Source organism: Vicugna pacos, chromosome 8 (assembly GCF_048564905.1).
Source record: "Vicugna pacos chromosome 8, VicPac4, whole genome shotgun sequence".
Classification (NCBI taxonomy): Eukaryota; Metazoa; Chordata; class Mammalia; order Artiodactyla; family Camelidae; genus Vicugna; species Vicugna pacos.
This window is the reverse complement of record NC_132994.1, coordinates 29,305,449-29,326,168: the sequence shown is the minus strand read 5'-3', so window position 1 is coordinate 29,326,168 and position 20,720 is coordinate 29,305,449. Positions and strand designations below refer to the sequence as shown.

General features: G+C 31.4%; 1 long non-coding RNA gene across 2 annotated transcripts in view; it reads left to right on the top strand.

Annotated features, from left to right (window-relative positions):
* The window catches only part of LOC140697676 (uncharacterized), a 211,237-nt gene that overhangs the window by 57,704 nt on the left and 132,813 nt on the right, over nucleotides 1–20,720 (top strand). For both annotated transcript variants that reach the window (XR_012074881.1, XR_012074880.1), the window contains exon 2: nucleotides 16,085–16,134. This is a non-coding gene — a long non-coding RNA (uncharacterized lncRNA). The remainder of the gene's footprint in view (nucleotides 1–16,084; nucleotides 16,135–20,720) is intronic.

Here is a 20,720-nt window from a genome sequence, read left to right as displayed (position 1 = left end):
CTTCACAAGGTTGTTTCTGATGTCTGATGCATGGCCGCTATGGAACAGCCAGGGAGGTGGGGCCTGGAGTGTGGGAACTTGGAAAATGACAGCAGCTCAAGGGTCCAGGACATTGGCTAGCCCACCAAGGTGGTTGCCTGGTATCTGAAGTGCAGGCATGGAATAGACACAGAGCCAGAGTCTGAATCACATATACTTGCAGAGCAACAGAAGGGAATGGGAATATGTTAACATTTTTCAAGAAGTTAAAGTTTTAAAGCGATTACATTTTTGTTCCTGCTTATTATCTCATGTGCAATAAATTTCTCCAAATTAAATGTGGTGATGACTTAATATTATTGAAAAGAATTTCAGTTAGGACTAAATGTTTGTACTGAATGGATGCCATTGTCTAATTATCTGAAAAGACTACTGAAATATGTTACTGGTAATTAACCTAAATCATTGCCACAAAATTATAGAGAGCTAATTGTCACTTTCTCTAGTAGACACACATGATAATTAAAGAATACAGGGAAGAGGCATATACAAACAAATGTCTTTAATGAGATTGAAAAGGTTTTTCTAACTTCCAGTGATTAACAGTTTTTTAATTTAACAATATCATATTAATGTGAACTCCTAATTTTCATCAGGTAGCACCTTTTCAAGAGATACCTTCCACATTCTGTAAAGAAATCCTCTGATAGGCATTTATAAAATCAGCATTCATTTTTATTTACAGCAAATTTTCTTATTTTTATCAGAAAAAAATGGCTCATACTTTTATAAAACCTGGGATATGCAAAGTAAAAGAAACTCAGTTATTATGTATTGAATGAAGTATTCATTTTTATTATCCTGAGAACATTTTTATTATTACTCCTTATAATTTTTTGCTTTGCTGCATCACTGAGACAAAGCAGGTAGGCAAATTCATGGTCAAACAGAAAACTTAATAGTTTTTACAGTTAAGTTTTTTCCAGTTGGTAGTTTTTTACACTAAACAGATGAGCCCATTTTTTAGATGTGATTGAATTGATGGACTGACTTACTGCTACCATTGTTTAAAATGTACAGTTAATTAGAATCATAGCTACTAGTGAATAGTATAAAGAATGTTAGCAACATGCTGCATTTATTTTTTTTTAATTTTTATACAAAAATATATCAGCAAGAAAAGAGCAAATATTCTGTTGGATTAAACAGTTTTTATTCTTAGTAACTATTTAAGTTTCCGGCTTTCACCAATCTGCCCATCAAACAAAAAGACAAAGCCAGCTCATAAATCTTATAAAACACTAGTGTAAACAGACCTCGGATATTGTCTTCTTGAGATTCCATTTTATTGTTTCCTGCTCCTTTTATTACTTTATGCCAGTAGTTTTAAAAATAGAAATGGCTGAAATATCGGTGGGAGCAAAATAAATGATAAAATATTATACACATTGATAAAAATGTTTTCTCTTTAATAATGACAATTAAATCCCATCAAGCACTCTGATACCAAGTGTTATATTCTGCATCTGATACTTTCTGATAGAAACAATGTAGGGAAATCAGATTAGTAACATATTCAGTTGAATTCAAAAGAAATGAATAAAGATTAATATGATTATGTAGGTAGATGATAGGTAGATAGAAATAGAGATACATTATATAAATGTACATACTCCTACAAGAACAATGATAAAACCTGTTATCAAACTAAACGTGAGTCTACTCACCAGATGTACAGCAAAGCCAGCCTACTGACACTGGGATTGTGGTGAAGAAAACTGCAGTGTTTACTGCAGGGTACCAAACAAGGAGGCCAGGCAACTAATGCTCAAAAGACCCAAACTCCCCAATGACTTTCAGGGAAGGATTTTTAAAGACAGTGTGACAGAGTGGGTTGCAAGGTGCATAGTTAGCCCATGCACAGTTCTCTGATTTGTGGATGGGGAGGTAACATGGTGATGTAATGGGAATTTTGGTCTATAACTTCTGGTCCTAACAGGTCTGGGGTCTACATGATTGTAATCATCAGTTTCCATCTGGTAGGAGTCTTGTTTCTGTATAAACAATTTAGGAATGCGTGTCAGACATTGTTACCTATGTCCTTCAGGGAGGAACTAAAGGTCCTGTGACTCTGCTATATGGCTAATCTATTGTTGAAATTGTTACCAGTTCTCCTGCTCCACTCCTGTTCTTTGTCTCAGCATGTTCTCATTCCTCTGATCATTAACCCATGAGCCTAACTTTTTGAAACTCAGGGAAAATTCAAAACAGAAAAGATTTTTTTAAAAGCCAGAGTTAGGGAACAGGAAGGGGTCTTTAACTGAGAAAGCCCATCTAGGGGTTGCTTAGTTTCAAACTTAAGTAATGTAAAAACCAGTCATGTGTATGAAGGAATCAGAGATTTAAATTTGCAAGGCAATGAACTAGGCTGAAAAACAGAAAGAAACAAGAAGAGACAGAAGGTAAGCATTGGCTTACCAGAGCCTAGTAAGTGAGACATTAGTATTATCTACCTCAATTACCTATTACCCTATACACAGTGTTGGCCTTAATCCAAAACTTGAGACTTATAAAAATGCAAGACAAAAATAATATCCAATAGACAAATCATTTAACAGAACAAGATTCGGATAAGATGTTTATGTTGGAAATATCACACAGGGAAATTAAGTACCTTTAAGTGATAGATTGGATGTTATATGGAAAAGATAGACAACATTGATGGATAAATGGAGTATTTTGTAGAGACATACAAATTAAAAGATTGAGAAAAGAAGCAAGAAATTTAAAATATGGTAAAATATATTGAGAATACCTTCAGGGAGCTCATCAATCAACTAGACATAGCTGAGGAAAAAAATTAGTAAACATAAAGATAAACCAATAGTAATGGCCCAGACTGAAACACAAAGAGGGGGGTTTATATATATATATATAAAACAGAGTGTCCAGGAGATGTGATACAATATCAAACTGTCTAACATTTATGTAATTGGATTTTCAAAATGCAGAGAGTAAGATAAAGGTTCGAAAGAATTACCTAATCAATAACAGCAGAGGATTTTTCAAAATTAAAAGAAGACCTCTAAGAGTACAAATTCAAGCATCCAAAAAATCTAGAGAAGACAAATCTGAAAAATATCAAGCAAGCAAATAAAACACCTTAAAAACAACAGCATTAAAGTAAATAAAAGGAGCTAGACTGAAAATGTTCCATACATTATGATTCAATTTATATGACCTTGTGGAATATCCAAAACTAAAGAATGACAGAAAAAAAGAGTTGCCTCCCACATTGCAAATGTAAAACATGTTTTTATGGGAAAAATCTAAACAGATATGTACCCACATCAGGCAGAACTATACCTACATTAAAAACAGTTCTAACAGAAGTATCTAACCGTTATAACCTTCACTACATTTCTACTTCAAGGAGAGCTTCTAGTTGACTATGTAACAAAGGAAGCTACCTGATATGGAAAATGGCCTTGTTAAGACCAGCTTAGATGCTAGCATCAGTTTCTTCTTCCATTAACTTAACTCAAACTTGCCAAAAAAAGCTTAATCTTGTGCCATTTATGCAGATACTAATTTTCTAGGGTAGATAATAATGTTTTGTCTTGACATAATGTCATTTAACTGTTCTTTGTCCTGTAATATTCTATTGCCTCTTGTACATTAATTTGAAAATTCTTGAGGGGATGATCACATTCAATATTCCATTTAACTTTAAGAACATTGAGAGCAACTTACCAAAAAATAAGATGTAATCAGAAATGCAAGTTATTATATCATTTTAATTCTGAATCAGTTCTTCAGTTTATTTCTTAATAAAATAAATTTTTACTAAATGCCTACTCTGAGAGAAGTACCATGTCAATGACTTAAGATCATAAAACATGACCTGACCTAAAACAGGTTAAACTTTGTAAGTAGTTTTGTATTTAGTGAACAGATTTCAATGTACTGAAAAAATTCAGCAATTTGATTTTCCACCTAAATTATTAGTGATATTAAACATTTGATATGCTTACTCTGAGACAGATATGCTTTAAATTGATTTCTAGCCAAAATATAAACAAATTTATACATGAATGAATGATTAGTCTTGTGGCAACTTTTATATGAGAATGTGGTTGGAAAGAAACAAGAGGAGTAAAAGGAAATAGCTAAAGGAAAAAGCAGTTTTCTGTGACCAGTTTCATTCTGAACTGTTTCTTGCACCATAAAACTGATTGCTAAGTGCTTCATCCCACAATGTTTGCTGCTAAAATGTCTGCATTCATACAAACACACACACACACACACACACACACACAAAATTAGGACAATTTTATTTCATTTTCAAAAATTTAATACTACCTTAAATTGCGTATGATATTAACATTTCACTATGTTCTTAAAATGGAAACTTTCTAATCGAGGATATGAGTCTCTTGGAAAAGAACAAAAACTGCAGCAAAAATAAACAAGTATGATGTAAGTTTAATTAATATTTCAATTCTCACATTCAGTATCATTTCCAATTAATTAATAATGATGGAGAAGCCTTTTATATGGTATTGTCATCTATAAATACAATAAAAAGTATTTTTTATTGCCGTACCACTACTTATAAAATATGAGAACAATACTGACAGCATTGTGTTGATTTAAGCTATATTTCAATGAAACATTCACTTCTCAGGATTCATCCTGTAAATCAAGATGGGTGGAAATCTATGAGAAAATGTCTTAATAAAAAACTTAGACAACTTCTTGCCATTCTTTGTTATTTTCCTGACATTTGCCATCTCTCAAATACATATTGCTTTTCCCTGAAAATGGACATAACTAAGGCATAAGTGACATGGATAAATATAAAAGGTATGAAATCATTCAGAAAATATTAGTCAAACAGGTAAAGGTGATTTTAAAAGATTCAACATTACTGATGCAGATTCTGTGTATTACCTGATGACTCTAACTTTGTTTGAGTTAAAAATCAACCCATTCAAAATGATATTTTCTTATTTATATAAAATGGAAATAGTGTTCTATAAGTAAAAAGCTGTAACCAAAAGCTAAGGCAGTACACACAAATTCTGTGCCATGTTTTGAGTGTAAATTCTTTCAAATAAAATGTTTATTTATCAAACACTTGATCTCAATATAGCCTGAAACAATGGCTTGTATACACATAATGAGACATACATAAACACACACATATGAAATACAAAAATAACCTTTCATAGCTAATATGAAATAAGGGAAATATATAGCACAATAAAATTATAAACAAGTGTGGTATGTTGAGTTTAAACCATGGAGTAAATTATCCAATTTCATGCAGAAGAACAGCCCTGAAAAAATGTTAAAAATAAAGGAAGAAGCAAAAAAACCTTCTCAAGGTAAAGGAAAATGAAATAGGTTAAAAACTTCAACCTACATAAGGAATGAAAGACCATACGAGAAGGAATAAATGAAAGTAAAATAAGATATTTTGCTTGATCTAAAAGATAAATTTTGCTTAGGGTAAAATGTTATCTACGTATTTGAGTTACTATAATATGCAAATAAGTGAAGTGAATACCAGCAAAATCATGAGGGATGGGAGGGAAGAATTTGGAATACTGTGTTACAAAGGATCTTTACAACATGTGAAACAGTATAGTGTTACATAAAGGGAGCCATAGATTAATTACCATTGTACATTTCAAACTTTAGTATAGCCACTAACCAAAATTTTAAAAAGAAGTATAATTGACATGCTAAGGCATAAAATGGAATCAGGTAAAATGCTTGATTAAAACAAGGAAAAGCAGAAAAAAGGAAGAAAAGGAACAAAAAACAAAAGCAGTAAGTATAGAACAGCTACAAACATGTTAGCTATTAATATAAATATGTAATAATTATTTTATATATGTATAGTTCAAATGCACCAATTAAAAGACCAAAATTATCAGAATGAAGAAAGATCAAACTATATGGTGTCCCAAAGGAAACCCACTTTAACTATAAGGACTGAGGTTGAAAGGAAAGGGATGGAGAAAATATACCTTGCTAACATTAATCAAAGGAAAGCTGAAATACCTATATTAATTTCAGACAAAGTAAACTTCAGGGCAAGGAAAAATGTCAGGGATAAAAAAAGACTCTACATAATGATAAATAATTCAATTCTCTACCTAGACCCACATGTATACATACATATATATATATATTCGTATATACTTGTAACTATACCTATAAACCATGTATGTACTGACAAGAGAGCATTAATATGCATGATAATAGAACTTCAAGGAAAAATTCACAAATCTAGAATGGTGCTTAGAGATCAACATCCCTCTGTTAGTAAACAACATGATCGAGTGGACAGAAAATCTGCAAGGAGTTAGTTGACTTGAACATACCTATCTATCTCTCTCTCATCTTGATGTAATTGACATTTATCGAATTGTTCATTCAACAACAGCATAATACATAGTCTTCTAAAGCTCACATGAGAAATTTACCAAGATAGACTACATTTTGAGCAATAACATGCATCTTAACAATGTTATAAAGATGATATCATGTGAAGAATGTTAGACTGCAATGAAATTAAATTAGAAATTAATCACAGAATGGTAGCTGGAAAGCCCCCAATTATTTGGAGATTAAGCAAACACTTCTCAATAACACATGAGTCAAAGAAGAAGTTTCAAAGATCTTTCATACACATTAAACTAGTAGAATATGGAAACAGCCTTATCAAAATATGCCGAATGCAGTAAAAGCAATGTTTAGAGGGAAACTTACAGCATTAAGAGCATACATTCGAAAAGAAGGAAGATCTGAAATATCCTAAGCTTCCACATTGGGAAACTAGAGAAAGAACAATCAAGCACAAAGCAAGCAGAGGAAAAGAAATAATAAAAATTATAGCTGAATTTAATGAAAACTAAAAGAGGAAAACAATAGATAAAATTTAAAACCCCTAAAACTGTTTTTTAAAAAAAGACCAATAAAACTGATAAACTTCTAGCCAGTTTAATCAAGAAAAAAAGAAAAGACACAAAACGTTAATATCAGAAATAGAAGAGAGATCATCAGTACTGATTCTTTGGACATTGAAAGGATAATAAAGGAATACAATGAACAATTCTCTGCCCTCAAATTTCATAACTTAAATAAAATGGAGTCAATTCCTTAAAAGAAACAAACTGAAAATTCATACAGGAAAAACAGTTAATCTCAACGACCTATTTCTGTTGAAGTCTGTAAATCAGTAAGTAATACCCTTCCAAAATAGGAAACAACAATGTGCTTTTTTCGCACACCCATCGAATGTCTCTCTTGACTTCAAACAAGTGTTTTTTTCTGAATTTTGATTTTTTTTAACACTCTTTGGTTTTATCTATAGCCCAATCACATATATATGAATCATTAAAATATATTTATTTAGTTTTCTTAATTTAGCATTTATATAAAAATCATGTAATCAAGAATATACCTGTAATTTCATTTTAAACTGAATGTTAGTTAGGCTTTTTGAACGTATTCAGATTGTACCATGTTTTAGTTCATTCACTTTGATTATTTTTATGATATTTACTTTAAATTTTTGGTATTTATTACTGCCATTTAAAGCAATATCAGTTAAATTGCTATTGAAAATGCTGTTTAAATATTCTATTGTTACACATATGTATAAGATGTGAAATTTTGGGGTGTTAGAAGGTTAGCGATACTAACTTTACTGGATGACACATTGAGTTTTTAACATACACTTAAGAAAATATCAGTCAGTAGTCCAAAATATGAATTAAAAAGTCTTCCAGGCAGTAAGTATAGAATATTCTAAGACCATGGAGAGAGGTGTGTTTGAAATGTTGAATGTTAGCCAGGAAGACTAGTATATAAACGTATGGGAACAAATCCTGCAGAAGAAATAAAATGAAATCATATGAGTCATTATAGGCCTTACTAAAATACGTAGATTTTTCACTTCAGCCAGTGAGAAACCAATGATTTTATCATTCTAAATTTTAAGCACTACATGATCGAATTTTACTTTTTTAATATCACTTAAACTCCTGCATGGAGAAATACTGAATGTGTAGAGATGAATCAAGTGCCTAAAGCAGTATATCAGAGAAGGAAAACTTCTTTTTTAAAAGAACTATACTTTGGCAGTATAAATGGAAAGAAGTGGGCAACTAGATATATTAATGGGGACACGATACAACTGGATAAGAAGTGAGGGAGAGGTAAAGTGAGTTGTTAATGAAATTTTTCAGTTCTTTGGTTCATTCATGAAGATTCTCTTGTATCCAGATGAAGGAGACAGTGATCTTTGTACACAAAAATCAGAATGACTCAAAATATTCTATTTATTTCACTTAAAAACAAGCAGATACTACCCAAACAGCTGAACCACACATTCAGAATAATAAAACTACCACTCTGACCCTTCATTTGTTTCATTTTCTTTTCCTAAGAAAAATCTCCAAAAAGAACTGGAACTGAAACAAAAGTATAAAAAAGGCTTCCAAATTGGAATATTTACTGAAAAGCATTATTACATCAAAATTACTTTATAATGTTATCGATTTTCAGAAACTGTTTCCAGCAGAATTTATGAGGAATTGGTACAAGTTAATGATCAAGTTCTCTTTCAGATGGTTAGACTGTGTGTTGGATGGTGCATAAAGGAATAATTTCAATAAAATAGGTTAACGATTTGGAGTATATTTTTTCAGCAATCTCTGGTTCATCATTTTAGTGGATGATTACCAACAAATGAACATTACCTTGTAATTTTCACATGAGCTCCAAAAGCTTTTCTGTTAGCTCCAGATTGCTATGTATTCACTAATGATATTTTATAGAATTCTATCAGTTTGGAGGGAAAGCTCAAGGGATCCTCAGTGTTAGCTAGAAGGTTCTTTTTGTTTTCTTCCTTTTTGAATGTGTTTCTCTAAAAATTCAGATATATAATAGAAGTAGTTTACTAGCCATTATATCTTGGTAATAAGTGGAAAACTGGGCCTAAGACCCTTTTCTGTCTCTCGTTGGTTGCCAGAAGGACTTGTTTTAAATTTTTTTCTGCCACCATCCCACCCAAAGAGAAGGCTGCTTTTTTTAAGCACAAAGTTAAAACATGTTCTTCTGCCCTTTGGAATATCTTTAGTCTAATTATTATAAATTATTACCCTTTAAAACTATCCAAGACAAAATTTTCACCACAATTTATTTTTTTAAAGGTTAAAAAGTCTTAATCTTTGAATGATACATAATAAATTCAACACTTCTTCTCTATAAAGAAGTTGATCTTAGTTTTACTTGTAATTCCTGTTCTTTCTCCTGAAGTCGAATTAAGTTTTGTATATTTGTTTGTATTTTGCTTGTGTCCTTCAGTAAATTCTCCTGTAACACCTCTTTCCATTTGGACCTCCATACCACCGGATTTAGATATGCAATTCTTACTGCTTTCTGGTGTTCTATTCTATATCCTTTGCTACACTTACTCCTTAGCACAAACTTAAGCATAGTCACTAATTATTGTGCTATATATGCTTGGGTAATTAAAATGTTAAGATAATTAAAAGGTGCAACTTTAGTCCTCATAGTATAAGATATAAATATATATATGTACACACATACATATACATATGTACACAAATATATATATACTTATAACAAAGTATATATTTCATAAAGATATATTTTGTATATTTATGTATATAGGTTTTGGTTAATACAATATATATTTTTCATACTTATATATGTTGCTTGTTGCATAAAGTATATATTATATAATTTGGATTTCAGTTAACTTTACATACACACACACATAAACACAGAAATACACACATACATCCACATGTTACTAATAAATATTTGTCAAGAGCTCATTCAGTTACTACATAATTCTTAAAAGATATTTAGGTTTTGTTCTGCATTGTTAGCCTGTTAATCAAATGTTAGGCCATTTTATTGTCTGAAAAGTCCTCTTGTTTATTATAAGCAGTAACTGTCCACATCCAAATATAAAATTTTGAAAATATATATTAATCTATATTATTTGATTATAAAATAATAATATTTTGAACTTTGATTCATTGATCCTGATCACCTTAAATTATAATAATAATCAGGTGCCAATTCCACCACAAATATGTAACAATAAAATTAAAGTGAATAAAGCATTAGCTAATTTATATGAAGAACTGCTAGGAGACAATATAGATGAAAATATGCAATAAAATAAAAGCATGGTAATTTCACTTAACTTCTTATTTTGACCATTTAGAGGCAATTTCAAAGCTACAGTCTTTTTTTATAACACACTAAATTTGGCTCCATCTACTTTGGCTTTGTGCCAGAGTAGCTCTAAATATATTAGAAAGCACTTCTCACACGTGCTATTATATATTTAGATATGATATATTTTCCCTTTGCCTGAGTGCTTTGTCTTAGCGTTCTTTCTCTTTCCCAGGTGTCTACTTCTATATGGTATTATACTCCAATTTTCTTGTTCTCTTTAGCAGTTCCTAGATTAATTTTATTCTGATGTTTCCAACAAATAGTTTAGTATTTTTTACACTTGGCCAGGGGTTCTGATACTGTAGAAATAGGACAGGGTTTGGAACCAAGAGGATCTGATTTCAAGAACTTGCTCTAACACTGTACACATTCAGTTAAGTCTCTGTTTGTGACCCTCATATTTTTCCTTATTAACAAAATGAAAATAATAATGATCCTATAGGCATTGTTTAGAGTAAACAATGAATAAATAAAGAAAACAGATTCATAGCTGATATCTGATAAAGTATTATGGAATTTAAACCTGCCAGTTTTCAAATTTCAGAATATTTCAGGGCCATCATTATAGATTTTGGATAATGTGAGTCTAATTGGATTAAAGACATGAAGATTTTGTTCGTAGAGATTCAGTTAATTAAATGTCATGTCATAGTGTTGTTTTACTTATTTAAGCTCAGATTGAACATACAGATTTTACTCCCATAATCATGGTTTTAAGATATGAATGATTATGTCAGCAATTTGCCAGATCGTTCCGGTTCCATCTTGCTGCCAATATTTTGTTGATGGTATTCGATTCTTTGTAATATTTAAATGTGTTGTAAGTGCAGTTAGAATAAAGAGGAGGAAAGTTTCTTCCATTGGTCTCTATTCATCATGTATATTAGTGTGTCACATTGGACTCTGCCTGTGGACATGATTAGGCATTAGTATTAATATACACAGACTGGTATAGTGGTATATTTGGAAATGCAGGCTGCCTCAGCACCCAGGTGTTTCCTCAGCACCCAGGTGTTTATGCAAGATGTGAAAAACTTAGAGTAACAATTATATGCTGTCATATGGAGTTTTATATGCATTTTATCTAAACTTAATTTAAGATGACTTACTTACTGTTTTTACTCAAAGTCAAATATCTATTATTAAAAATTTTAGTTAATTGAGAAAATGAACCCAGTATTCACAGACCACACTTCTCCAAAACTCACTGTATCTTTCAAGATGACAGCTATCTCTCTTAAAAGGGCCTGCTAGGGTTTTCTTCAAATTTCCATCATGACAAACAATCTCATAATGGAGAAAACTTTTTTTAAAAAACGCACAAAATATGTTTCTAATAAATGTATCCCGTAAGTTTACCATGCTTAACATAGTTATAGTAATCTCATTATTTGGACATTGTAATCAGGCTTTAGTTAAATTGCTTACTATTTAACAGACTGCACACAACCATTTCTTAGTGGCAACACAGCTGGATTCATTTTTCAGGATGATAGATCACCCACTATAAAGTTGCACTGCTGGTGAGACTGAAAAATACGCACATGTAAACTTTAAATTCGCTACAAGAGAGGACATTACTTTGCAACCCCTGTGTCGTATATTAAGCAACACTGAAACATTTAATTTTAATTAGAATATTGAATTAGAGTCTAAGTCAAATCTAGGACAGAGTTATAAAGGAAGCTGTCTCATTGTAGTTGAGTGTTAAAATTAATGTACTGCACCCTAAATAGTACATTTATGAAATTTCATCTAGAAAGCAGTGATGGAAAGTGACTGATAAGAGATTCTAGAAATTACCCCATGGGCAGAAGAATATGAAGGATTATAGTGCTTCATAAAGAGTATAAATAGGCTTTTAGATTATAGTTTTCCATATAAATCCAATTATAGAAGTTTTAACCTTGATATTAAAAGTTTTCCTCAATTAACCTAAATAATATAATCTGTATTATGGTTAATATCCTTGATTAGCCTAAGAGTCTAATTGGTTGTATTGGATAGTTCTTATAATCCTTTTCAAGTCCTTTCATTTCCTCTTCCTACTCCTGCCACTGCTCTGCTTCTGCCCGCTTCAAAGCAACCCAACAGTTCTTTGCATTGGGACTAAAGCCATGTGACTTTTGCTTCTTCTGCTTATTTGAGAAAAAGAAATAGGATACCCAGGATAACCCACTCAGGACCAACATCTGAACAACCTAGAGGTTCACAGTCACCTCTGAGGCTCCTTTGAGCAGTAATGAATGGAGCCAATATGTGTATCACCTTGTGCTATTGTGTTACTTAGGTTTCATGGATAGGACCACTAGTGCCAGCACAGTTGGCAGTCACTGTAAAGCTTTGTTGGTTGAACTGGTTCTCCAACCTTCTCTGCTTTACATCCTGTCACTTACCACTGCTTCTTGGAATAATTTTTTAAGTAAACTACTCCCATTCAAGCTTATGTCTTAGAATACACTTTCAGAGACCTCAGGCTGAAATATGTTTCAGAGAGCAAGCAAAGATTTAAAAGAATTATTAAATTTATAATGATCACAACAATTAGTGATACTTATGATTTGTGGTTAAAATCCTTATAAGTCTAGGCAATAATACATTCCATTTTAATATTCCAACTTTTGCATTATAAAATTTATCTGTAAGCAATGTTTTTGCATATTGGAAATAGTCACAGTTTATTATACAGTTATCATATTAATGTAGTTTATGTTCCTGAGACAGTCACTGCAAATCAAAAGATATCTGTGAAAATTGGTGGCAGCCTGCCGTATCACCAGCGGATTATCCAGCAGCGGTGGCTAGCGAGGAGAAAAGGGCACTGCGGCCAGACACTGTATCTTTCTTTGATACACAGAAAAGACTAGGCCTTAACTTAGACCAGTGGATAACAGTTCGGAGTGCTGAGCAACCTCACAAGATTTCAAATTGATACCATGCTTCTGAAATATTCCCACTGGGAAGCAAAGCAGGAAGGATCAAAAGTAGAAGCTTTACTCAGACAGAAATTGAGGAACATCACCAGTCATAGACCAAACGTGGGGGTATACTACTAGATACAGATACATTTTTAAAGTTATTTATTTTTAAATTTTCCCCTATTCAGACAGAGGTGAAATAATCCCCCATTTGGTTATGATGTGAGAAACGCATGGAGGGCATTCTTGATAGCACTCATCGAAACTGAGGGAACAAAGGCTGGAGGGATAGGGTGATAGTAGGAGAGATTTTTGACATTTACGTGCTAAACTATGCTACTTAATAAAGTAAAATAGCATACTGATGCTTAGGAACAGCATTAGAAGGAATTAAATACAGACATAATATGATTTTTTGTTTGTTTTATAGCTTAAACTTTGCTAATTAAGGTCAAAATGTATATATAGAGATGTAGAGAGTAGACCCATGTACTTCAAACTAACTTTATGCTTTGCACTTTTCTAGAACTCAAATTCTTTCCAAAGCATCTGGTTAGCCCCTAAACAGGGATGCATTCTAGAAGCAGGAGAATATCTGTACCAAATGGCAAAGATCACTAGGCCAACTCGGTGAGCAAAAACTACAATACCGTGAGCAAAAAGTGCCACAATATGTACCAAGAATAGAGGCTATTTTAAACAGAAAATTTGACACACAAAATGGTAGTTTGTAGCAGACTAATTGAAAAACAAAAAACTCTTTGAGGAGAAAGTACTCACTGAGAGATTTATCAACATGATACTAATCTTGGCCAACCCCCTGAGGCTGATGGGCATGTGGACCACTAATAATGTAGCCCCAGTCATTGAGTTTCTCTACTTCTAAGTTTTATATTCTAATTAACTGAATTATACCTTTACCTCTGTGAGATGAGTTTTCCTTTTCAATAATCAGGAAATAATGATAGTACCTATTTAACAGCCTTACTGAGAGGAATTCATATGTTAAAGCATGTAAAGTTCTCAGTACAGTGTCTGGCATATAGTAAGTACTCTGTAAGTGAAGCGTACACAGGCATATGTCCAAAGTTGTTGATCATTTTCAATGAGGAAAAGTAATACAAACATAAATGTGCTGAATAATGAATTACTTACGTCTTACATGTGTATACTGAAATATGTGCAGTAGTTAAAATGATAGCATGGATATTTAATGTACTGACATGGAAATACGTTCTTTCTAAACTATTAACTAAATAAAGTAGGTTAGAAAATAGTGTAAAGTTTTCTCTGTGTCTGTATATGTTTAGTTATGTATGCATGAATATATGTATAAAGTAAATTTTAAAGATTATGTACCAGTATTTTGATTCTCTGTTTTATTTTAATTTAGCTGATAGAATAACCCTAGTTTCTCCATACCCTTCTCTGTGTGTGTGTGTGTGTGTGTGTGTGTTTTTACAGTGAGCATATTTTATCCTTAAAACTACAAGATAGCTACTTGGGTTTATTAAATTTAAAATAAAAAACTAATAGCACTCTTAGTCTAAAAACTCGCACAAGGGTAAAGACCAGAGTGATAAAAAGCAAGTAACCCTATAAAATAGCATACAAGATTTAATTTGTCTTACTGACTAGTGTAAAGTCCCATTAAGGTTTTTTTCTTTATACAAGAAGGCATTCTGAAAAATATGGGAATGTAGAGGGATTTTCATTGTCACCATGCTCAGTCAGAGGACTATAATTTGCTAAGAAACCCCATCAGAAAACCAAGCTAACAGCAGGCTTGCTGCATAAGAGCAGAGGCCAAACTTCTACAGCTTTGGCATATAAAGCATTTTAGATGCTAAGATGACAGAACTGCTCATAAAACCATCTGCTATTTACTGATCCATCTGTTGGTCAGCAGAGAGCTATCAGAACCCAAGAAAATCTTTGGTCTGAGAAACAGCACAATTTCCCTTTTTTTTTTTTAACTGGGAAATAGCATTAACGACTTATGTGGGCAGCATTTTATTACTGCAAACCACACAGTATCAGTTTGTACTCATTATGGTTATCATGATTTATAATTAAGAAAATCTAGCATCACATTTTATGCCTTCATGTAAAACTATATATACAGAAAGATATTAAAGTTATGTAGGAAACAAAATCAGTTAGTTTGGCATTCCTAATATATGAGGAAAAAAATTTGTTAAGCACTTTTGCTAAACAATCATGTGCTGCCAAGTATGAGATGAAGTTATTATAAAAGCAGTCTAATTTGAATTACATGGTTGACATAATTCAGTAAAATAAACATCAGATCTTAAAAATTGTTCACAGATCTTAGGAAAATGAGAAATGCCAGCAACTGTTGTCATTTATAAAACTACAAATGCCTTAGTTATAAAAAGAAGGGGTCAAATTTTAAAGATAAATTGGGGTTCAATGACTACACATCCTTAAAATATTTTTAACTAGATTATTTAATTTTATAGCAATGTAAATTACCATATATTAAAAAATTGAAAAATTATAAAAGAATAAACACACACTCAAACGTATGCACACGTATAACCAAATGTTTGTATTCTGTACTGATTTTCTTCCCTCTTTTCTACAATTAACAATGTCTAGAAGTTTATCCAAATATAGACAAATAGATTTGCCTCATTCTTTGAAAATTGTATAGTACTCCATTATATAATTGTACTACAATTATTTAATCAATCATCAAAGTTACTTAGGTTGTTTGCCATTTTATCATTACAAAAGATGCTACAATGAACATTTTTACACAAAGGAAGTTCATGCATCTGTAAGTAAGCAAATCTGTAAGATAAATTTCTTCAAGTATAATGGATGGTATATTTCCATTTTGATAAGTATTGCCAATTTTTTCTCCCCAGAAGTTACCTTCCTACTAGCAACATATGAATTTCTCGTCAACATCAACAAAGTGAGTTGTCAATATTTTTACTTTCATCATTCAGATGATTTTAAAACTTTTGTAATTTTAAGAATTATTTGTGTGTTAAATTGGTCCATCATCTGTTATTATTACTTGCAAATATTTTTCTCAAGTTCATTTTCCCCTGGCATTACTCCTGTTCCATTTCAAATAGATACATTTGAAAATTTTATGTAATAAAAGTATCAACTTTTTGTTGTTTCTAGGTGATTTTTAGTCATACTTCCAAAGACATTTCACATTTAGATTTCTTTCTCTGTGTACTCTTCCAGTATATTCCTGGATTCCTTTGTAAGAAAAAAGTCCTCAATCCATTTTAAATGGTTTGAGGGTAAGTTGACTTTACAGATTCAATTATGTTTTCCAACCCAGTTGTCTCAAAAATTTCTGAATAATCCATCTTTTTCTCACAGCTTTATATATCTGGGATTAATTCTAGATTTTTTCCATCAGTGAACATAACTGGCTATTTATGCACTCTAATATATTGTTTTAATGTTTTAGATGTAATATTTTAATGACTGGGAAAGTTTAGAAAATAATTCTAAATGTTTTTAATTATTAATACAATATGTGCATGTTTTAAAAACAGATATTATACAAAGCTAATGACAATAAAAATAAAATTCCTTCTCATTGCTAGTGCTAATTTTAAATATAAATTTTTTGACCATTTCTTTAGTGGGCTGCCTTCAGAATCTCTGAATACACTTATGATGGAAATTTCTTCTAATAAACTCTAATAATACATTTGTCTGTTTTTATTACTGTACTATGCTGCATAATCAGAAAAAATCAAAGAGTAAGAAAGGCTCATAATAGATAAGTAGAACCCTGCCTTACCACTTCCCAGATTTCCATATCCTACTTCATGATGCATTTCTACATTTTTTTGAGGGTTAACTACTATTGATATTATGCCTTCTCCTGTAGTCTTTCTATATTAATAGAATTAATTCAGTTTTCTCATAATTAGGTCTATATGTTATATTATTTTCCATCCTTTTACATTTATATTTTATATTTAAGGATTTCTTTTAGACAACATTTAGTTTGGTTCTGTCATTTCTGAGAATCTTTAAATTTCAATTATGTTATTTAGTCATTTGTTGTCAATTTCATTAACAATGTTTAAGTTTAACACTACTATTTTACTATTTATTTTCATTTTTGTTCTTTTTCTCTGTTTCTAGCCTTTTATATTAATTACTCGTTTTTGTTATCCAGATCTCCTATATTGAATTAGTCTGTATAATAGCTCTAATTTTTAGTCATTACCAGTTTTCTAAAATTTGCTATATGCATCCTTCATTAACACAATCTACCATAATTTTATTGTATTGCCTCAAATTTCCTTGTTTGTTTTTTGTCCTGTTTTTTATTATGAATTTCTTAGTTTTAATTTTCCCCTGTGATCACTCTTTTCTGTTTTTGTATTTTGATCATATTCTTTCACTTTGTGAGGATTCCTCAAGTATCTGGTGATTCTTGACTGCCTAAACATATTTAATAATGGGGCAGTAGAAATTCTGCTGTAAACATTAAGGTAAAGGGTTAGACTTGTTGACTGAAAGGTTCTGCTTTTGAGTGTGGTTGTTGGCTATCAGTAATGTTTCAGAAATGTTTGGGGTCACTTTTGGTTGTCACGATTATTGGAGAGCTCTGTGAATAAAAATAGCTAAAACTCATTCAGTCCTTATAATGTTTCTTTACATATAAGTATATTTTCTTCAATATTTTAGGTAACCTAATCTATAAAGCTGCTCTATGTGGTAGATACTAATATTTTTGCACTTTTTACCTGAGAACATTTGATTTTGGCATGTCATGGATAAGATGCCAGATATTCTTATGTGTAGGAAAATCTTCCTCTTACCTCCTCAGTTTGGATTTAGTCTTCCCCAAATGCCTATTCCTGCCACAGAGTAAATGAGTGTGGAGATGTACCTTCTGTTTTGGGCTCCTTTTGTCCAGGAGATTAAGATTTTCTCCTTTGGTCTTACCACCCACCCCAACTGTTCTGTGACTTCTCCAGATAACAAATCTAATTTACAGAGAGGACCACTTCTGTTCTGACCTGTGTAAAATACAACACTGGCATCAGGTCATTCTACAAAGGAAGGTAAATGAACTAATAAAAATTTAAACTAATTCCTTGTTATAAGCTGTATTTCCTATTGTTTTCTTCATTTTACTTGATTTTCAGGTCTAGCTCTGGTATGAATAAACTTGGCTGAACTTCTTTAGATTGCTACCTCAGTCATCATTGAGACATCTGACCTCCCTTGTGAAGCAGTCTTTGAAATCATATATAAACTAATGATATTTTCCCATATTGTTCATTGCTGTGGGTCAATACTTTTATCAGTTTATTTTCTATGACTTTATTAGGATCCTGGGAAGGAGGTGATGTATACAGATTGATGTACTGGACCATCTTCAAGGGATACTTATTAAAAATCTTGGCAGTGTTCTTGGAGCCACTTCTTTCCTATGTTGGGAAGCTGTGTACTGCCATTTCTGAAATTATGGGAATGATCAGGCGTAGAAGCAAATTATGTTCTTGGTTAAGATGTTTAAGAGTATTGTACTCTGGGAATAACAGTGGAAGAGGATACTATTTTTACTCAGATGTGTAGACATTTGATGTGTAATGTTCACTGAAAATAAATTAGAATATGCATATTCATACCCTGTTAACTGCTACCTAATCACTTCCTTCTCTTCTTACTTTATGATTTAAAATCAGCTTGATGAATCAAAAAACCTTAAAAATCAGATATATAAGGGGGCAAAAGAAAAAAATTAAGGAAAAAATGTTTTATTCTAACACTCTTTCTTTGGGGTTTATATCCAAAATTTGTACATTCATTAATTATTAAGTGGTGTAAGTAAGAAATATTTAACTCTATTTTTCTATTCTCTTACTGGTACTCACTAAACTTAGAAATAAACCATAATTGAGAAACCTAACTTAAATATTACATAATGAGCATTTATTAATTTGTTCTACAATAGAAAGTAAAAGCATCTCTGCATTTTTTAAATAGATAATTTGTATTTTTGTATTCTTATGCATTGTTACACATGTCTGACCATACACTGGAAAGGTTTTCAAAAATTGAGACATTGTTGGAGAATGACTTAAGTCTAGGTATTCTGTTAATACAATTGCCATATATATATATATTTGTCATATTTCTCATATTTTAGTAGTTTATTTTCACTGCTGCCTCTCAGGCTTCTTTAACACTTACCTTGTTGATTTATACTGCCTTACATAATAATTTCTCTAGTCACATGATACTGATTTTCATGAATTCCAGCTAGATAATTGGCTAACATTGAAATATACTAAGTAGTATTGCAACACATTTAAAACTTGACTGAGGAATGTGATCTTTTCCCAAGCAACAATATGATGTAGGTTATGTTCCCTGAATTTCCCTTGTCAATCATCTTTGGAGGAAATTGAATAATGTTTCTTGTTAAATATTTTCCTCCTAAATAACCATCCAACATCAGTAATTGTAATATTTCTTGTTACTTTTTTAAAACTTCTTTAATTATGTCTTTTTTCATATAATTAAGGGTGAATTCTTCATTATTTAAATGCCATGTATAAAGATTTTTATATAAAGAACTTTTATAAAGTATTTTTAGTAGTAAAGAAAGATTATCAATGTATATTTCCAATTAGGGAAATAGATATAAAAATTAGGAGACAGCTATGATGGGATGTTATACTTTAGAACATCCTGTTTCAGAAAAAAAAATCCAAAATAATAAAAATTCACAGGAAAGTGTTAAAGTGAAAAAAATCAAGAAATAAAGTTAAATATGCACAAAGGATATATACACACACATACATGAAATATCATAATGGACATTATAGCATATTAAATGATTTCTTTGGAAACAACGATTTTTGTCTGTTTTTCAAATCAGAGTTTAAAAAAAAATTTTTTACCAAAGGGAAAAGGAAATAATGAACAATACACATACATAAGAATAGAACAAACTCCAGATGAATCAAGGATCTAAAGGTAAGAAGTGAAACCATACAATGTTAGGAGATAGCATGGATAAATTCCTCTATAATCTGGGTGTAGGGAAGACTGTTCTAATTATGCTGTTAAACATTTTGATAAAGTTGATTACAGAGAACTATTTTAAAATATGCAACCCAAAAGTTAATTTTCTGTGCATAAACACTAACAACAAACTGGGAGAAAATATTTGCGGTATACATATTATACATATGTGAATTTACATATATATGCACAATATATAAACTCTGTATATGTATATAGTGAAAACAACCAAAACCTTTTTTAAAAATTATACAAAGATGTGTTAAAATGTCCCTTAAACATACTGAAAGATGTTTACACTTACAGTTAGAAAAGGCCATGTATACTACAGTGAGATGCCACATCTCCCTTAATAGATTGGCAAAAATTAAAAAGTGCCGTAACATATTCCTTTGGCAAGGCTTTGGGGAAACAGGGACTCTCATTATGGCTGGGAGGCATGCAGACTGGTACAGTATTTTGGAAAGAAATTTGGGAATA